At 41.0% G+C, this 21,165-nt stretch overlaps 1 protein-coding gene across 8 annotated transcripts in view; it reads left to right on the top strand.

Annotated features, from left to right (window-relative positions):
- The window catches only part of SNTB1 (syntrophin beta 1), a 240,207-nt gene that overhangs the window by 172,147 nt on the left and 46,895 nt on the right, over window positions 1-21,165 (top strand). The window lies entirely within an intron of this gene.

Below are 21,165 nucleotides of genomic sequence, written 5' to 3'. Positions count from 1 at the left end.
CCCAGATTTAAAAGTACGAAAGCCTCGGCTTTAGAAAACTTCATAAAGTCAACAAAACAAACAGAAAACCTGCTTTCTTACTTTTGGTGAAGGCACACTAAATGGAATGCAAGGAAATCTTTATGTGCCTCCAATTTAAAGACCCAGTGGGGAGAACACAGTCTCCAGACTCCAGGAGCCTCATCTGGCTGTCAACGTTATTACTCTAGACAGCCATATGTTTGTGACTGTCTGCGGGATTGTAACGCCAAGCCTGGGATGATTGAACCGAGTGGAAAACACGTGTAGGCTGGCAGGCACATCTCACAGACACATCAAGATGATTAAACAGAGGCTCCCTGTATCATTAACATGCAGCCAAAGCAGTTCTCGTTGAGGAGGCTCTTTTGACCTGGCAGCTTCTAAGCGTAAAAACACTGTGATTTCATATAGGTTATCACAGAATATTGAGTAGAGTTCCCTGTGCTATACAGTAGGTCCTTGTTGGTTATAAAACCTATATGAGAAAAGAATCTAAAAAAGAATGAATATTTGTGCATATATAACTGAGTCACTTTGCTGTACATCTGAAACTAACGTAATATTGTAAATCAACTATACTCCAGTAAAATTTAAAAATAAAGAGCAAATAAATAAAAACACTGTGGTTTCTTAAGCAGTTCCGTGCTTAGCTGATGCTCCTGAGCTCCCACTGCGTCCCCAGGCAAGGCTCACAGTATGAGTCGTGGATGGGGTGAGACACAGCAGTGGACGAAGTTGTCTGTGATACGCATTACTATGTATTTTTTATTTTGTAAAGGGCTGTGAAATTAAGGATCTTTTTTTTTTTTTAGCACGAAGGATGTGGTGAGGCTCTCAGTGGGACTAGAGATGGGGTCAGGCTCGGTATGAGGTACGGAATGTCTGAGCGGTATTTTTGGTAACACATTTACAATTTAAAGGTTTTTTTAAGGTAATTTCATATTGTCTCGTCCAAGTAAGCTGTCTCAGGATCTCAGATACTTTCATCCTCATGAGACTAGTGAAATCTAAATTCTAACATCGACATTCACCATCCCTAGGTAGGTAATGAACCCCCGCCCCCGATGTGGCCACCCCCTATCCCTTGAGACCAGTCTGATGGTGAGAGCCAGAGCTGGCCCCGTTCTTTGCTGAGATTTGGAATCATTCCCCAGAGTGAGAGTGCCCAGCTGGCCTGGCCCAGCTGTATTCCCAGCAGTGCTAGGAGACAGCCGGTCCTGATGTAACCCCACAGGGAAGCAGCTTGACTGCCGTGCCTCTTCCCCTTTGTCTGGGTCCCTTGGGCATCAGGCTCTTTTACCCACTTGAGTGTGCGGATGTGCTGGCACGATTTTCCTTCTCTCTGTACTACTGGCTTCTCCTTCCAGCTTTAGTGTAACCAGTCCCCCTCTCAGGCTGTGCATAGCTGTGTCGGGCTCTTGTTCTGTCCACCAGTCAGATTAACCTTGACAGCCCTGCTCTGTGACTTATGCCTCTGCTTCCTTCACTCCCCATCTTGCAGCGACGGCCCATCCATTTCCCCGTGACCAAGCCCAGTTTTCCCAGTTTTCCCCCCATTTCATGGCCAGCCTGAAACTGGACTACAAAACCATGCAGTCTGGCTGTAGAGACACTACACCATGCTGACCAAGACAGTCTGTAGGTCAATTAAATAATAAATTGATAGATACAATAATAGACAAGTAGAGAATTTCAGCTATCTATTGCTAATATCTACAACAATTGAATGCCTTTTTAATTGGGGTAGTGGCTTCAAAACAACCACCATTTTATTATCTCTTGCAATTCTGTGGGCTGACTGGATTTATCTGGAAAGTACTTCTGCTCCATGTGCTATCGGCTGGAGCTGCAGTCTGGGGGCTTGACTGAGCTGCCCCATCCAGAATGGCACACGCATACGGCTGTCCAGTGATACTGGTTGTCAGCTGGGAGCTTGGCTGGGATTGTCACCTGGAGCACCTTGGTCCTCTGTGTGCCTTCTCTGTAGGGCTTGGACTTCTTGAAGCATGGCAGTTGGATCCCAGGAGTTCCAAGTGTACAGAAGCAGAAATTGCAGATCTTTCAAAACCCAGTCTCAGAAGCTACAACAGCATCACTTGTGCTGCATCCTGTTAGTCAAAATTAGTCACAGGGCCAGCCTAGGAAAGGGAAATAGACTCCATTTCTTGATGCATTTGTATCCATCTTTAATCTGCCACATCAAGACAGATCAACAGATGAATAAAGAATAGGTGAACTGAAACCTTCCAGTTAAAGTTTTGAGGAGGTAATGGTGGTTTTTATGTACTTCAATATAGTTGCTTCACTATATTTTCTGAAATACATAAATTGCTATTTTTTAACTTTAATAAGTATAATACATGCATGTATGTGCATATGTTATTAGTACAACTTGATGAATTTTAACAAACTGAACATACCCATGCAACTTGCATCCAGGTCAAGAAAGAGAACATTATCAGCACCCGAGAGAGCTTCTTCAATAGCTATTGCTTCTTACTGTGACCAAAAAAGTGTTGAAAAAGAAGGATCTATTATAAAAAACAGCAATTCTTACCAATCTTCTATCCTTTACAGGTAAAACCACATCTTTGACATTTGCAAAATAACCACCAACCCTTCATGATTATTTAAATTATAGATTTCAGGGCCCAATTGACTAATATCCATCAATTTGTAACAAATGAATGGAAGTGCATTTTCCTGACAGTTGAGTGGCCAGTCTGAATGTTTAGTGAATCGACCAATGGCCTATATTTCTTAGCAAAGCTTTTATCATTGTCAAAACGGTATTTAATTCTTCAAATGTGTTTTGAAATGAGGCATAAATAAATACAAAATTAGGGGTTTTAGCAAAAGCATCATCCAGCAATTAGCTTCAGAAACACACACAAAAAAATCTGCATGTGCACATAGTGTCATTTTGTCCACTTTACTATTTTCAGAGGTAGTAGCTAGATTCTCATGAGCTAGAAATCACACAATTACACAACTGACTATTACACAGAATTCTGATTAATGTGCATTTATATTTTGAAATGGGCACTGATAAAAGATCAAGAACCAAGGCTTGTTCTTATTCTTTAAGTCTTGACTTAAAGTCTCCTCATGGCATGCACCTTCCCTGGCCACCTTATTTAGAGGAAGGACCCTTTCTTCCCACCTTGTTTGTTATCTACCTAACCCCTGTGATACCTTCAATAATAGGCTCAAAATATAACCAGGTCCTAAGCCCTGGAACCAGTGAATGTTATCTTCTATGGAAAAAGGGTCTTTGATTATGTAATCAAGTTCAGAATCATGTGATGAGGAGGTAATCCTGGATTATCCTGGTGGACCCTACCAGTAACCACAAATGTCTTTATAAGAGGGAGGTAGGGGGAGGCTTCATACAGAAGAGGGAAAGTGATGCGATGGAAGTGGAGAGGAGAAGTCAAAGAGAGAAGATGCTATGCCTTTGGCTTTGAAGATGGAGGAAGGGGCCCCTGAGCCAAGAAATGCAAAGAATGCAGCTCTAGATGCTAGAAAAGCAAAGAAAGAATTCTCTAGAGCCTCTGAAGCAATTGCTGATCTGTGGACACTTTGACTTTAGCCTCGTATCACTAATTTTGGACTTCTAGCCTCCAGAACTGTAAGAGAATGAATTTCTGTTGTATTAAGTCACCCAGTTTGTAGTAATTTGTTACAGCAGGCATAGGATACTAATACGTACCTATCACAATTTGATTTACTTGTTGGCTTATCTTCTTTTTATTCTTTCCTCTGCAGTTGGGTGCTTGGCATAGAGTAGATGTATACAAAGTGATACTGAAGCTAATGACAAGTTGGAGAAGGTTTTTGGAGGAGTGCATGAACATTAGACAGTGGGTAAAGTAGGGGAGAGCGTTACAGACAGGGGGCGCTGTTATGAGCAAACGTGCAAAGGTGAGAATAAATTAACATGGGGTTTGGGGATATGAATGAAAAAAGAAATGGCCAAATAAACTCTTGAGTTCTCATTGAGAAACAAGAACACTCTCCCCTGGAGGGATGACATGAGAGCAGATTAAGCAGGACTTTGAAAACCCAGTAAAGATGATATGAGTAGAAAGGGATGCAGTGAAAGCTGGATAGCTTTGGACTGGTGGGCAAATGGTTTACCCAGTGGGCAGTTATAAGCATCAACAAAGTAGCCTCCCTTAACAAAAGAGAAAGCTTTATCTTTGAGGAATTAATGAAGAATTTTGCAACTGGAAAATCTACCGAGATATTCTTTTAATTTTAGCATACAATGTGTGTTCTGTTTTAAAATTAAATCTTGGTTTTATTTTGAATTACATGTAAATAAGTAAATCCACAACCTTTTTAGGACATTAAGCCTCTGCAGATCTTAAGCCTTTGAAGCTGCAAGATGGGCTAGAAAGCACTGGTCCATCCCTGGCCAGGGCTGTGTCCTGCCGCTGCCCCATGTGGCTCAGAACAGTGGATCGTTTCCAGTCTGCAGAGATCAGCAAATGGTGATCACCGATGGTGGCGCTCCCAAACTCTTGTTTTGTATAATGATGACTTACGTCCTCAGTAAGAGCTTACCAGTCAAAATGGTGATTAATTAGCAAACTCACTAATTGGGATCCTTCCTTGTGGTTCTGTTGTGAAGGATACTCATTTTTCCACTGGTACTTCCGAAAACCGCCATCCTGTAAAAATGCCAATTTAGCAAGAACCCTGGCTATGAAACAGGCATGTGCAAATCACACATGCTTATAAAAATCCATCACACCCCTTGTGGGGGGCAGATTAATGCCCCTCACGCCCACCAGATGTTGTATTACTTTTCTACAGCTGCTATTACCACAAACTTCAAAGTTTGAAATGATTCAGAAATATCAAAATCATTTGAGGTTTATACATGAAGGCATGAGCTTTTTAGAAGGGACTCCCACTTTGTAATTGACAAAAGTAATAAAGGCTCATCAAAAACTCAAACAATAGAGAATTGGGTAAAGTAAACAGTGAAAGTCCTTCCTCTCTTCCTGCCTGATCTTATCCTTGAGCAGTTCAGTATTTCCCTTCTTCAAGACAAGGACTTTTTGTATTTGTGAATTTGAGCCAGCTTTAAAAATAGACTCCCCGGATGCCTTCCTAGATGAGGTGATTTATGGGATTAGGAAAAAGCCCTGTCCAACTTGCCATCTCCCCAAATAATGTTCTCATTATGCCATTTTATGGCTGAAACTCCATCATTAGCAATTCATTTCTTTGGCTTAATGATTTGGTTTCTTAAGATGCAGATACCTCATACAAGACTAACCCTTTAAGCCCTAACGATCTTTATAAGAATGAGTTTATTTAAATTAAGACTTTCTCTCTCCCTCCTCCCTTATCTCATCACCTGCTTTGTTTATTATCACAGTTTGGAATCATTTGTGTGTTTCGGTGCTTTTTTTGTCTGTCACCACCACAGACTCTGAAGTTTCATGAGGTCAGGGACTACTTATGCCTTTGTCACTATCCAGGTACTGGGATACAATGATACCAGATGTGCTCAATAAAGATGTGATTGGATGGAAGACCTTGAAATAATGGAATCAGACATGAGACCAAAGGGTGCTGGAACATTATGGAAGGCAGGGCAATACAGTGTGAGAGGGTGGGGCTGCCTCCCAGGCCTGCTCTTCTGCTGATGTGTACCCGTCAGCATCTAGGGCTTCCTTCCTCTTGGCTCCCACTTCCGTTGGTGGGGCTGTGCTGTGGTTAAATAGCTTGAATATCACACCTGATGCCATAATAAAAATTTACTGACCTCACAGTTTTCTTAATTACCCACCCTGTAAATCAAAACTCTCTGGAACTGATTTTTTAAAGTCTGAGACGATAGAAAATCAAAGCAAGAGTATCTGTTTTATTGGGTTTTTTTCTCTCTGAGTCCCAAAAGCTGTTTTTTCCCCCTTTTTCTTTTTAACAGCTGTATAAACATTTGCAAAAACAAAAAACCATGAGAACAGGGTGTGGGTGAAGGATCATTTGCAAAGGAATCCGCTGTTTGCAGAAATATTTACAGAAAGGTAGCAACCTCCACGCACCTGTTATTCCAGGTGTGCACATCGAATTCACTGACCGTGTTAGCACTTGCCTTGAATGGCATTCAATGCACAGGGAATTGGGGAACTAAGAATAACAACGCTTCCGGAATAGGAGAAAGTAGACTTGACTCAATGGGACTCTGATATAAGCCTCATGATGAGTGGTAGCAGCCACCACAGTTTAAAATTGGATATTTATTGTTTGTTTGATGATTTCTGTAACATCTGTCTCCTCTTCCAGCCTATAAGCTCCATCTGGGGAGTCTGGTTCTGCTTCTTACAACATGCCCAGCTCCTGGCCCAGTGCTTGCATATAGCATGGGCTCAAAAATATTTGTCCCGTGAATGAATACTTATTACCTCATTCAGTTAGGATGGCCAGTACTGGTGGTGTGAATGGATTTTTAAAAATTGTTCAGCTTCTTAGTTTGACATAGGACTGTTCATTTATCATTTTTGTCTGAGTAGCTTTCTAGCAAAGCTTTCAGACTTTATTCACACTTTAAAAAAAAATTTATGCTGACAGATGACTCAGCTTTTCTCACGAATGGTGTTAACTGTGGATCATTAGTGACTGTTATAATAGAAGCAGTTGGAAGAGATTGTCCCCGAAGATTCTCGTAATGAGAAAGTAGTAAAATTAAACTCAAGTAGTCTATGTTCTTCTTTTTACATGTTTCATCATCATCATCTTCAACTGAACGATCTCATGTTCAATTTAATTTAATGAGAATGGCTCTTTGCATCCAGAGACCAAACGCTTGCATATTACGGAAATCACTTCCTTTAACCTAACTCACACCCCTTTGCACACAATGAAGATGAAAGAGTTTTTACAAGGGTGGGAGAGAAAAGGGTGCAGACTGGACTGTGTAGGACACTCAGGGGGATGAGGCTGGAAAGGACCCCAAAATTTGTTGGAGGCGAGGTATGAGGCAAGGGAAGAGACCAGAATGAGTGCCTTTACAGACTCATAAAACAGGGCCATTGTTGCTACCAGCTGCAGTCCTTCTATAACCCATTGCGTTGTCATGGTTAATATGTTTTCAATCCCAAACCTTACACTCCCCACACTGTGAGTTTAAAGCCAGAGTTATTCTTAGACATTCCTTCCTGACAGTGAGCGAGGAGGTCCTGGAGTTATGCGTCTCTGGCAAATCTTATCTAGAATAGCATGTAAGCCTTTGATCCTCAGTTCTTAAGATGGATGGGAGAAAAAAGTGACTCTAATGAAAAAGGTCACCAATTCTCTAGGGGTCAAAGATGAAGTGGACTAAATCTAACCGCGTTTGGTAAATGAAAAGCACATAAGAAGATGCTATAGGAAGATGTAAATTTGGGAAACGAAAGAGGAAAAGACAAGACGTGTGTTCTTGTGGGGTTGGGGATGGCTAATTTTCAGAACTTACTGATGATCCAAGGGCCAGGGAAAATCCAGGAGACAAGTGTCTGAGAATCCATGATGCTGAGTGTCGGATGCGTTACAGTGTATGTTTTGTGTGTTAACCACTTCTGCAGATGCTTTCTTTAGAGAAGTACAGTCAGTGTGTGCTGCATCCCAGTCTGTGTGTTCTGCATCAGTGGATATGGAGGGCTGACTGTATTGCCACTTTATATAAGAGACTTGATACAAGGATCCTTTTATATAAGGATCTTGGTATCCACGGGGTTAAGGAACCAATCCCCAGCAGACACCTAGAGATGACTGTATAACACCTCAAAGACAATTCATTCCAGAGAATCAAAAGTGTTGTCATGTTCAGTTGAGACCTATGATTAGCACAGGGGTAGCCAGGATCAGACTTGTTAAGGATGTGCTGATATGACAGTGGGCATCACTTCATGTGATGAGCCCTGTAAGGCCAACGAAAACTGTGGGGATTCCAGGAAGCATCATTATTAACAGTGTGCACTTTTACAACACACACTCCTATTGACACTCTGTATAATACTTCTAATACTTCCTACTTTTCATATGTTACCTCATTTGATTCTCAGTTATCCTGTGAAGTAGATACAGTTTTTTCCTTGAATTAGACCAGCATGAGGCACTGGTTAGAAACCAGAGGAAAAGAGCAGGGAGAAGCCAAGTTGCACTAAGGGATGACTAATAACGTGAAGGCAAAAATTTCGATTTCAAAACTCTCTGCAGAGTTAGCACATTGAACTGTCACTGGATAGCAGTTAAAACTATTCCTAAATGAAAATTTCAGCTATAGTTTGTAGCGTATTGAAACCATATTAGCCTATTTTGTCTCTTTACAACACTGGCCAAGTTAACTTTTTTATATTTGTTGCTGATTTACTCTCTTTGCTGCCTCGTCTAACTTCCATTAAGTGGCCTGAGACAGGGAGCAGAGTACCTAGCACACAATTTGTGGTAAATAAATACTTCTTGAATGAATGAATGAGTTCTGAAAGCAGAAAAAAATGACAAGAATGACATTTCTTTTCAGAAAACAACATTCTTTTTAGATTCTTAATAGTGTACTACATTAGCAGTTTTATAAATTTGAAGTTAGATCTCAGATTTAATTAGTATGAGGGTAATTTTATATGAAACCTGTCATTAAAAGTCCTCCCGGGAGATTCAAGGTCATCCAGAAAATGTCCACCTTTGGAGAGATTGCAGCTCTGACCTGGTACTGCATTTGAAACTGTGCCTTCTTAACAGTGTCTCATTTAATTCTGCTGAGCTATTGTAGAATGTTCAAATGACCTTGGAATTTTCCTCATGATTCTTTTACTCCTGAAAGTAGCATGTTGACCACAAAGAGATTGTTCGTTGCATAAGGGAAAGCTGAAGGAGAAAACGTTATTAGAGAGAGAAAGAAAAGCACATGTCACCCTATGTTTTCACAGTTACTTTTCTATCTGGAAATGACATTTATATTGTTTCCTGTTTGATACCTACAAAGAGTGCACCCACAGACATGAAAGAGACCTCTTTTCAGAGTAGGAGGTGCCTGGATGTGTGATCCGCCAAATGCCTATGAACTTGGATATTTAGACAATCCTAATAGGGTAGAGATGGAGGACATGCCTGTGTTGGAATTGTCAGAAGGGGATGAATATGAAGGAATGTGAAAGCTGAAGCTAGGAGGTAGAGTGTTTTAACTGGACATATTGTCACTCCTAATAATTTTGGTAATTCTAATTCTCTTAATAAAAAGAAGGAGAAAACAGACTTTGGGTGGGCAGCCAGCATTTATTCCCATATTAAGTAAATACAAAAAAAATCATGAAAATGGTACATTAATGACTAGAGTTTGGAAAAACTACTGTGCAGGAATCAAATGTCCATGGATATCCCATTAGGAAGAAACGAAGAGGGAAAATCCCTGAGCAGAGCCTTTTCTAGATTAGAGGTTTCCTTGGGCCAACACACCTTTACTCAGGTCAACTCATTTCAGCAACATTTATCATACTATTGTAGACACTGATGAAATGGTTAAAAAATAAAAGGCTAAGGGACTTCCCTGGTGGTCCAGTGGCTAAGACTCCACGCTCCCAGTGCAAGGGGCCCAGGTTCGATCCCTGGTCAGGGAACTAGATCTCGCCTGCCACAACTAAAAGATCCCGAGTGCCACAACTAAGACCCAGCACAGCCAAATAAATAAATATTAAAAAAATAAAATTTAAAAAAAAGAAGGCTATGATCCAGTGTCAGAATGAGTAATGGGCCAGGGAATCCCAAAGCAAGCTGTGCATCAGAATCTCCAGACGAAGTTGCAAAAAATAGAGCTGTGTAGTGTCAATACCTAGATATTACGATTCAGTGGATTTGGGATTCTAGAATCTGTACTTTTAAGGAGTCCCCTGGTGATACTGAGGCAGAGAATCCAAGGGCACTGGTCTTTGGAAATCACGGGTAGAAAATGAGTGCTCTGTACAGTATGATTGTGCACATGGTAATTGACACGTTGATGTTTTCAAACAATAGTGGACACAAAAATTCCCGAGCCTTTGCTGTAAATGCAGGGTCCTGGTGCCACCCCCAGTGCTTCTGAAGAACTGGATCTTAGAAGGGGCAGACATCTGAATTTGTAACTAGCAGCCCAGCTGATTCAAAAGCAGGTGATCTGCACGACAAATGTTGAGAAACACTGATTTTTGAGAACTTGATATTTTCCAGGCACTGTGCTATAAACCATATATACACAGTATCTGACTCCATCCTTCAAATAATCATATGGGAGAGGGACTTTTATTACCCCCATTTTACAGATGTGGAAACTGAAGCATGGAGAAAACTGGGTCAAGATCATACTGTAAATAGCTGAGTTGACTTGCAGACTAGAACTGTCTGACAGCAAGATTTATGATCTTAATACTAGATTGCCTCCTTGCTTTCAGGAGGTCAGAGGAAAAAAAAAAAAAAAAGAATCTTCCCAGTTGAGGCAGGCTTTATGAAGGTATTTAAACAAAAGTAGGATAAGGGGACTTTGGAATTTGTTGCTTGGTCCTTGGACACATAAAGTTTGAGCTGTCTCTAAAATGAAGCCTTTTTTGCTTTTGTTTGTTTAGTTATAAAACTCTGAGAGCTCCAACTGAAAGCAAGCAAGCGTGTTGATATTTTTTTCATACAGTAAATAGTGGAATGGTGTCTGACATTATTGAATAGCTGTTGGACTAGGCCATGACTTTAGAAAATGCTGATGTGTTTTTGAGGCTGACACTCCCTACATTTTTTTGCCTTTGATAGTGTTTTTTAAAATTGAAATACAGTTGATGTACAATATAATCTTAATTTCAGGTTTATTACGTAATGATTTCACATTTGCATATAGTATGAAATTATCACCACGATAAATCTAGTAACCATCAGTCACTATGCACAGTTATTACAATATTATTGACTATCTTCCTTATGCTGTATGTTACATCCTCGAGACTTATTCCTTTGACGAGCTGTTGGTTTTCTCCTTTAAAGGATAAATAAAGTAAGAAAATAGATAAGGAAGCCCGCAGATACAGTGAAAACAGAACAAAGGATGCTGAGGCATAGATTATTTTTTTAATAACTTGCTCTTTTAGATTTAGTGATAATGTCAGCTGTCTTTCAAAAGATAACTTTTTAAAAACTTATAAATTTCTGCTGCCTATTAGCAGCCCTTTAGAGGGCAAATTTCCTGGGCATTAGAGAAGTGAAGGCTGTAAGTCAAAGATAACTTGTTTACCAGACAGGGACTGTAATTGAAATAGCCCTTTGGAATTAATGAAAGTATGAAATAGCTTTTCCCCAGCAGACCGAGAGGAGTCTAATTTAATTATCTGTGAGTGTCACAGATCAGAAGCAGCCTTTCATTCACTTCTAGAAGCTGAGTATGGACAGCCCATACCTAGTGAAGGGAACAAGGAATTGGAGCCATGGGTATGTGAAGAATGCCCATGGGAGAGTACGGTGATCACAGGCCTCTGGGCTCCAATGGCAGTAATGGTTAGGTCCTATTTACGGTGTTTATCGGGGGCCTGAGACACTGAGGTATGACTTCAGTCCTTCGGCATTCAGCCAGAATCTACTGAACGCCCCCCTGTATCCTAGGCGTTATGTAGGCACCATGCATACCTAGATACAGCATGGAACCGTGAGTATTTTGTCCAACTGGTTTCCTTTTGGGGGACAGGGGGCAGGAGATTTCAAAACAAATGCCAAACTTCATATCACTTCATTCCATACGTTATTTTTCTAACTTGAACTAGTTGTCACCTGAGGTAGGCAGAGTAGTGGTCTCCCAGAGGTGTCCACAGCCTAACCCTCAGAGTCTGTGGATATGCTGCCTTAGGTGGGAAAAGGAACTTCGCAGATGTAATTGAGTTAAAGCTCTTGAGGTGGTCAGATTTTCCTGGATTATCCAGGCGGCCCCAATTTCATCACATGGGTTCTTACAAAGGGGGGCAGGAGGGTCAGAATCAAGACAAAGGATGTGGTGACAGAAACAGAAGGAGCAATGCCATGTGGGGTCATGAGCCTAGGGATGTAGGCAGCAGCATTTGGAAGGCAAGGAAATGGATTTTCCCTTCCAGCCTCTGGAAGGAAGCAGCCCCGCCAACACCTTGATTTTAGAACTTCTGACCTCCAGAACTGTAGGATAATAAATACCACTATGTTTGCAGTAATTTCTTAGAGCAGCAATAGGAAACTAATACACAAACTTTTAAAAATAGGGAGAACTCACATAATAATACAGATTTAGGGCTTCTTTTGAAAAATCAGAGACTGGGCAATGCTGAGCCCACAGTCTTTCCTGGCAATGATAGGCTAAAGCTGAAAAGAAGCTACCTTATAACTGGGATGTGGTTAGCTTGTTTTTTTCTTGTATCTGGTCCTCTGTAGTCTCTGAATTTGTGACTGCTTGTCTAGAAGATTCTGTAGTTCATATAGCCTCCATAACATTGCTGAAAGCATGTGTTTTGAATCGACCGTTATTTTAAGCCATGAGCTGGAAGGGTCAGAAGCCACTTAACTTCCTAGTGGTTCCAATATCTAGAAAGGTTTGGTAGTTACAAATATTCAAACACTATTTGATAGTCTACTGTACTCATCTGTTATATGTTCCTAAACACATGATATGTGGATGATTTAAAACTACACAGCACGTTAAACTGGACCTCACCCTCTTAGAACTTGCAAACATTTGTACTGGGGTGAGCACCACCCATGAGGAAATGTGTTAACCAAAATAACAAAAACATGCACATTAAATTTATAGTGTAATGGAATGTTCCATCACCTTTAGAAAACAAACTGTGTTTCATTTACTAGCCCCTCAATTGTTCAATGAAGAGTAAACATAAGAGACTAATTTTTGTTCTAAATAGAAATATCCCTTTAGTGGAACAACCTATTATGGGCTATGAGACATTTACACCTTAGTCTTGAAATACTTTAATGAGATGTGAGACTGGGGGAGTCAAGAGCTTTGATGAAGGGAAGGGAAGTTAGGAGCTTGGATTAGACTGATGTCTGGCCTGAGTGAAGCCCTACGTGCCAGGAGGTGGGAAAGAGGGGCAAAGGGAAGGACCCGTGGGAAACAGCCTGCTGCGCGGGTGCACAGAACAGGATCCCGGCTCTCCAGCCTGCAGGAAGCATCATGGCTGAGTTCCCAGCCGTCTTCCCTGCTACCTTTTACCTCATTTTCCCACATCATCCCCCTTTTCTTGTAGGAGACAGCTTTGTGATACGAAAGTATCACAGCTTTGAAGACAGGAACTAATGTAACCTTGGCTGTACGTGGCTTCTCTGAACCACAGTTCTTCTACAAAATGGGGATTATAATAAATGCCTCATCGTGTTGGAAGGATTGAAAGAAGTGAAACATATCACAGTGCTTGTCTTATTTCCTAGAGCTGCCATCACAAACTGCCGCAAACTGGGTGGGTTAAACAACAGAAATGTATTGCCTCACAGTTCCGGAAGCTAGAAACCCAAGATTCAGGCGTGGGCAGGGTTGGTTCCCTCTGAGGGCTGTGAGGGAGAATCTGTTCCTTGTTTCTCTCCTAGCTTCTGCTGGGTTGCTGGCAACTTAGGCATTTTGTGACTTCTAGAAGCATCACCCTGATCTCTGCCTGCGTGTTCATGTGATGTGCTCCTTGTGTGTGTGTCTGTGTCCAGATGTCCCCTGGTATAAGCACACCAATCATATTAGATTAGGGGCCCCTGTATTCTGGTATAACCTCAACTTAATTAATTACATCTGCAATGACCATATTTCGAAAACTGGTCACATATTGTAGTATTGGAGTTAAGACTTCAACATATGAATTTGGGGGAGGGGGCAACACAGTACAACCCATAACGGTGCTCATCATAGAGCAGGCTCTTAATACGTGTTTACTCTCTCAGCCGTATCCTCCCTTGATAAAGAGAATTCTTCCTTGTCATATAGATTTTTAAATTGTCAGATTTAAATGACTCAAAATCTAATAAGCCTCACACATGTCAGAATGGCTGTCATCAGAAAGCAACAGATAACAAGTGTTCACGAGGGTGTGGAGAAAAGGAAACCCTCTTGCACTGTTGGTGCGAATGTAAATTGGTGCAGCCACTGTGGAAAACAGTATGGAGGTTCCTCAAAAAACTGAAAATAGGGCTTCCCTGGTGGCGCAGTGGTTGAGAGTCCGCCTGCCGATGCAGGGGACACGGGTTCGTGCCCCGGTCCGGGAAGATCCCACATGCCGCGGGGCGGCTGGGCCCGTGAGCCATGGCCGCTGAGCCTGCGCGTCCGGAGCCTGTGCTCCGCAACGGGAGAGGCCACAATAGTGAGAGGCCCACGTACCGCAAAAAAACAAACAAACAAAAAACCTGGCTGTGCACTTACCTCCGTGGATATGTGTGATCTGCCCTAAGGCTGGCTTCATTATGAAATACCGGGGACCAAGGCATTACTTTTAATAGAGCCACCAAGGCCTCTGGGAGAGTCCATTAGCATCTGACCTTCTGCATACTCAGTAAATAAGATAACTTTCAAAAAAATCTACTCTGGGTCTGCAAGTGTTCAAAGGGAAAAAAAGACAAAACTGGAAAACTGACTGAAAATATAGTGGGTTCAGACCATTTTCTTATGATTAATTTCTTGTCTTAACCTTGCGCTCCCAATTCAGAACATGACCTGGTTTGGAAATAGGGTCTTTGCAGATGTAATTAGTTGAGTTCATATTGGAATACAGTAGGCTCTAAATTCAATGACGGGTGTGCTTATAAGAAGGCCACAAGAAGACACACAGAAAGCAGTCCATGGGACAGCGGAAGCAGAGATTGGACACATGCAGTACGAAGCCACAAAACACCAAGGAGTACTGGTAGCTACCACATGATAGCAAGAGGCAAGGAAGAATTCTTCCCTGGAGTCTCCAGAGGGAACATCGTCCTGTCGACACCTGAGGTGACTGATGTATCTATCACCCAAGCGCCAGAGTCTCACCTCACTAACTTGTATGTTGACTGTGGTGAGCATTCCAACCCTAAGCCCAGAATCTGGGGCATTACTATATATGGCTTAGAGGAGTCCAGACCCAGTGTCACAGTTTGGCAGAAGAGAGCAAGCTTGAACCTGAGGACTGCTGCTGTTGGTTGTTGGGAGAGTTGGCGTATAAAAATGATGTCCTCTTTAATTGCCCCACAGTCAGACTATATTTTTCATGCCATAGTTTTCACTCTGCTTTCTCCAGCATTTTTCATCACTGTCTTGACATCCAGCAGACAAAAGGGATCACTCAGTCTGCTGCTCACTCTAAGCCGCCCTTGAATTCACCGTGGAATCCAGGTGCCAAACAATTTGGGGATTGTGTGAGAGGCGAGAAATTAGTCCTGTGAAGCTGAGGCTCCCCCAGAACCCCGTCCTGAACCTTCTTTTTCTAGCCTTCTTCGCCTTTCTCCTTTGCTTTCTCTTTCTTTCCATTCTCCTCTGCGTCAAGCTGTGGATGACCCACCTGGCTCCTGAATGCTGGGTCTCGGCATGGTTCAGGACCACTTGGAAGAGAGTCGCAGGTTGCGTGGGACTTGCTTAGCGCTTCCCTGTGCTCCCTTTGGTAAATTGGAGATGATCTTTATCTGCCTCTCTGGAGAGTTGGTGCAGGGATTATCTAATGTTTGTAATGCATTTGGAAGTCGATAACTGCTAATTATTTTACCCTGCTATCTTGTCCTTTGTTCTAAATACTTTGCAACCCGAGGTGAAAAGACATAAATTAAAAAGTGGTCGAGATAACCATGATCTCCAAAACCAAGGTTGTGATTGACCTTCTTTTATGAACTGCTTTCACTCTACTGTTAGTCACTCCGCTTATGCTACACCTTCCTTCCTGAGCAGGATGGATGGAAGACGAGTGCACTCGAGGTACGCAATGGAGAGAGTTAAGCTGCCAGTACCTGCCGTATGGGAAGAGCTTTATATACATTGTCTCATTCAACCCTCATATAATATGCATAGTAGGTCATTATTAGCATCTTACACATCAGTGAACAAGTGCTTATGGCAGTTCTGCTAAGAACTGGTAAAGCCAGATTTTGAAGATGTTGTTTGGCTCCAAACACTTCTTCCTCATCTTGTGCTCAAGTAGAAGGAGAAAATAAGTATGTTGTTTGTAATGAGGTGGATGGACCTAGAGTCTGTCATACAGAGTGAAGTAAGTCAGAAAGAGAAAAACAAATACCGTATGCTAACACATATATATGGAATCTAAAAAAAATGGTACTGATGAACCTAGGGGCAGGACAGGCATAACGACACAGATGTAGAGAATGGACTTGAGGACACGGGGCGGGGGAAGTGTAAACTGGGACGAAGTGAGAGAGTAGGATTGACGTATGTACACTACCAAATGTAAAATAGATAGCTAGTGGGAAGCAGTCGCATAGCACAGGGAGATCAGCTCGGTGCTTTATGACCACCTAGAGGGGTGGCATAGGGAGGGTGGGAGGGAGACCTCTGCAAGAGGGAGGGGTATAGGGATATATGTATACGTATAGCTGATCACTTGGTTATACAGCAGAAACTAACACAACATTGTAAAGCAATTATACTCCAATAAAGATGTTAAAAAAAAGAAAATAAGTATGTTGGGAAGAGTGAGTTGGTATGAGGAGAGAAAAAGAGACCCACACATTGTTTTTTGCCCTGTGAGCAAAGTCCACTGAACACAGAAGAGGTATAAAGCAAGAGTTTAGAAACTAAAGCAGTCCCAGCCTATATAGCAGGGAATTTTAAACTATAAAAAAAAAAAAAAATCTGATTTTGAATTTGGAGAGGCTGTTAGCAATAATTTAGTCTTACCCTATCCTTTGACAGATGAGGACATTAGAGCTCCAAAGGCAAATGATTCTTGCCCAAGGTCACTCAGATCTTTAATTTGATATTCTTAGTAGAAAGAGGTAATGTTTTTTAATTCCACAGACCTCTTTACTTATTGTTTGTTAATTTTTATCTATTTTAAATTTTATTTATTTATTTACTTATTGAGATATAACTGACATATAGCACTGTATAAGTTTAAGGTATGCGGCATAATGATTTGACTTACCATACATCATGGACTGATTATCACAATAAGTTTAGTGAACATCCACCATCTCATAAAGATACAAAATAAAAGAAAATATATATATATTTTCCTTGTGATGAGAAGATTTGCTCTCAACAGCTTTCATATATAGCACACAGCAGTGTTAATTGTATTAATCATATTGTACATCATTAGTACTTATTTATTTTATAACTGCAAGTTTGTACCTTTTGACCATTTTCCTCCAATTCCCCCTCCCCCATCCCCACCTCTGAACCGCAGATCTGATCTCTTTTTCTGTGAGTTTATGTTTGAAGTATAATTGACCTACACTATATTAGTTCCAGGTGCACAACATAGTGATTCGATATTTCTACACATAGCAAAATGATCACCATGAGAAAAGCTAACATGTTTAAGACTTGCCTGTTTACTGTACTCAAGACATTTCTAAGTTCTTTATGTGTATTTATTCATTTAACCTTTACAACTCTAAGAGGCAACAGCATCATTCTTTTCTTTGCAAGTACCTACAGAAAGGGCACGGAAAAGTTTTGGGTTTTTTTTTCTGTATTTTTCGTTATCTTATAACTTTAATTTTTTTTAACATCTTTATTGGTGTATAATTGCTTTACAATGGTATGTTAGTTTCTGCTTTGGTAAAACCATCTCTTTGAAAGTAATCTGCAGATTCCAGGTATTTTAGAGGAAACGAGTTCAGCAGTTTTCAAACTGTATTTCAGTGTTTGTTAGGAACCCCACTCAGAGATGTGAGTTGTTGGAGGATAAAGCCATAAAGTCTGGGACCCCAACCCGGCTGCAACCCTATACAAACTCTCTTTCAGTTGTTTCACATTTTGTTTTATGACTAGATGACTGTTGAGACCTGCCTCAAATTGAGGATTCAATGCTTACTTCCCTCAATTCTTTTTTAAATTGAGATAAAATTGACATAGAACATTGTGTAAGTTTAAGGTATACACCGTGTTGATTTCATACATTTAAATCTACTTCCCTCAGTTTTCAACCTTGACTTCTTACCACTCTCTTAGATTCTGCTTGTCTTTTCATAAACCTTTTCTCTCATGCTCTGCAGAGGTGACTGTGCAATATCCCCCTATGGGATTTAGCTCACTTCAGTTGCGCATCAGAATAATTTCAAAATTGAATGTCTGTTTTCCTGCTTTTTCGCTTCACCTTCTTCATTAGAAACATGATCAGTTCTTGAGTCTCTGACCGATGCAGCATCTGATGGCGGGAAGCTGGGTGGAGATGAAAGTTTCACATCCATTTCAGGAGTCACGTTTCAGTAAAATGCAGACACATCCCCAGAACTGTTGCATAGACACTGGAGAATCTTTGGGTGCCAGGAAATTTGGACTTGTAACAGAAGTTGTCACCAAACTACAACCTAAATATTCAAGCCTGAAGAAAAGTGTCCTTGAAAGGCTTTACAATGTGGAGCTCATGTGGCCCAAAGTATAGTTTTAAAAACCTGTTCTTCAACATGAATATTTTCTCCTTGGAAAGTCGGTGGTCCTCATGAGCAGACTTCTACCTTTGAGCATCCACATAGTATCAAAACGAACATTCTGTACACAAGGATGGTGGGGATTGCCCACTCTGAGTCTTCTTGCAGCAGAATTAACTTATCAACACAGAAGTCTTTAGTAAACCACAAAATGTTTTAGGGCTTTGGGATTATTCATACCTATATATGCCACTTAACTGTGGGTGAGTTTATGATTCCACCATTAGAAAGGTCTGCACTTTACTGATGGTATTTACTGTTGACATTTATTTTACAAACTTAATATTGTTTTTGAAGAATGATGCTTAGTTGTGTTCACATTTAAGTGACTGGTTCCAGTCAGAGTTAATGGATCAGATGTGACGAGGTAAGTAAGACAGGCGCTTTGGGAGGACTGTTTGTAGCTTCTCCAGTCCTATTTAATGAGCTGGAAAAGTAATTTACTAGGTTTAATGTAGAGGCTGGAAAAAATTTATTCTAAACCCCCCAAACACTTTATGCCTTGAGACCATAGCTTATTCACCTTGTAGGGTCTGGTACATTGCCTTCTCTAACAATTCATTTTGATCTCTTGAAGATACTGTTGGAAAAAGCAATAAGCTAAGGCTCAATTTTTTTGTATGCATAAAATGCATAAAGGGGGAAATAAGCCAGGCAGTCATTCACATTCTAGTATAAATAGCTCTACAGGGGGTTTCTTCATTCTAAAAAGTAAATGTTTATTTGGAATTGTTGGAAGGTGGGCATTCAAAAGTAAAGGTGATCATTGTGTAATGAATTCTTCCTGGGAGGAGAATGAGTTGAAATTGTCAGCACCAAAGATAATCGTGTCTTGCCTTATAGTTTTTCCCAGGGAAAGCAGGTAGTTATATTGTTGCTGTTTCCAAAGAATACGTTTTTTTGATAAGTTTAAAAATTGGTGAGCCTGCCACAATTTTCCCACCCTGAGTTTCACCATCTGCCAGGTACCAGGCTCAGCACATAACATGCACTGTCTCATTTAATCTCCTCTCCAGCATTATGAGGTCCATGCTACTAAACAGGCTCTAAATGATGTTTAATCTGCATTTTAGACATTTTAACTCAATCTTCACAACAACCCTCTGATATAGGTACTATTATTTCCCCATTTTACAGATATAAAAACTGAGATACAAAGAGAGTAATTGACTTGCCCAAGATCCCACGGTCTTGTGGGGATGTTGTAGCAAATTGTGGAGCTATGATTTATGTTCAGGCATTCTAGCTCCAGAATATACTGTTGTATATGTTATCAGTGAGGAAACAGAAGGACAGAGAATAATAACTTGCTCCAAGTTACACAGGTCAGGCAGCCTATAAGCTACATAAACCTACAAAAGCTCAACCCTCATATCATCCTGCACACCTTCTCTTTGATCAGTCATTTGTAAAGCCACACACACTTGCTTCCACCTCAATACAGATCTCACTGTGGTGCTTAGAAAAGATAATGATAAGCATAGTAAGGGAAGAAATTGCTTTATCATTTATTTAGCTTACTGTTTATTTATTTAGTTTACTGTTTCTTTTATTTCTGAATAAATTGGAGATGGTGGTTCGTTATGAGAGAGTTGAATCATCACTGGATTAACTGCCAGTATCAAAGACAATCTTAATCTCGTCCACAGCAGTGTTTGTTATCTTTCATGATGATAAGAATCACCTGAAGATCTGGTAAAATGCAGATTCTGATTCAATAGGTCCGGGATGGACCTGAGATTCTGCGTTTCTAGCAAGCTTCCAGGTGATGCTGATGCTACTGGAACATGATCTGTGCTTGGAGTACCAAGGCTAGAGCACTGAGCTTTTCCAAACTGATCAGAAAGATTTATGCCAGGGCCCAGAGTTCAAGTGGGAAGGAGGGCATTTTCATGGGTGGAAGAACACTTAGGGAGTCTGGTCAAATCAACACTGGGCAGAGGAGGGATGGCTCATGAGATAAGGTCTGAGCTACACAGACTCTCAGGATTGAAAGGAACTTTAAAGGTCATCTGGTCCAAACATCCAGCTGATGTTTGAATCGTCTTGTATCCCTGCCAGGTCATCTCAGCCCTTGAGTTACAGAAGTATTCTCCATGAAAGGAAATAAACATTCAGTTGAACAAAAGAATTTTAAGATGGTGCCTGAATCACAGAAACAATCTAAGAGTGAAAGACTGGGGGAAGAGCTGTGACGTCTCATGCCTGTGGAGACAGACATTTGCCTCCATGGTATATTTTTGGAGGCTTTGGATATTTATTCAAAAGCTTTCAGACCTTACCATTTCATAATAAAAACAATGCACTCTACCAGAGAACCAGCTGGGAGTGCTTATTCCCCTACGCATTTGCGTCCCACTATGAAATAGAGATTTCAGTGCTGACTGGCAGGTGAGAAACAGTGACAGATGTTTGGCTGCTGGGCTACTTCTTGGCTGCACTGACTGTATATACCAGGGCCCTTGAGAAAACATATTTTCAAGGATCAAGAATCATGCAGCCGGGGCTCCCCTGGTGGCACAGTGGTTGGGAGTCCGCCTGCCGATG

The sequence above is a fragment of the Delphinus delphis genome, chromosome 17, assembly GCF_949987515.2.
Source record: "Delphinus delphis chromosome 17, mDelDel1.2, whole genome shotgun sequence".
Lineage (NCBI taxonomy): Eukaryota > Metazoa > Chordata > Mammalia > Artiodactyla > Delphinidae > Delphinus > Delphinus delphis.
The sequence above is the reverse complement of the archived record's forward strand: the minus strand, read 5'-3'. Positions and strand labels throughout refer to the sequence as shown.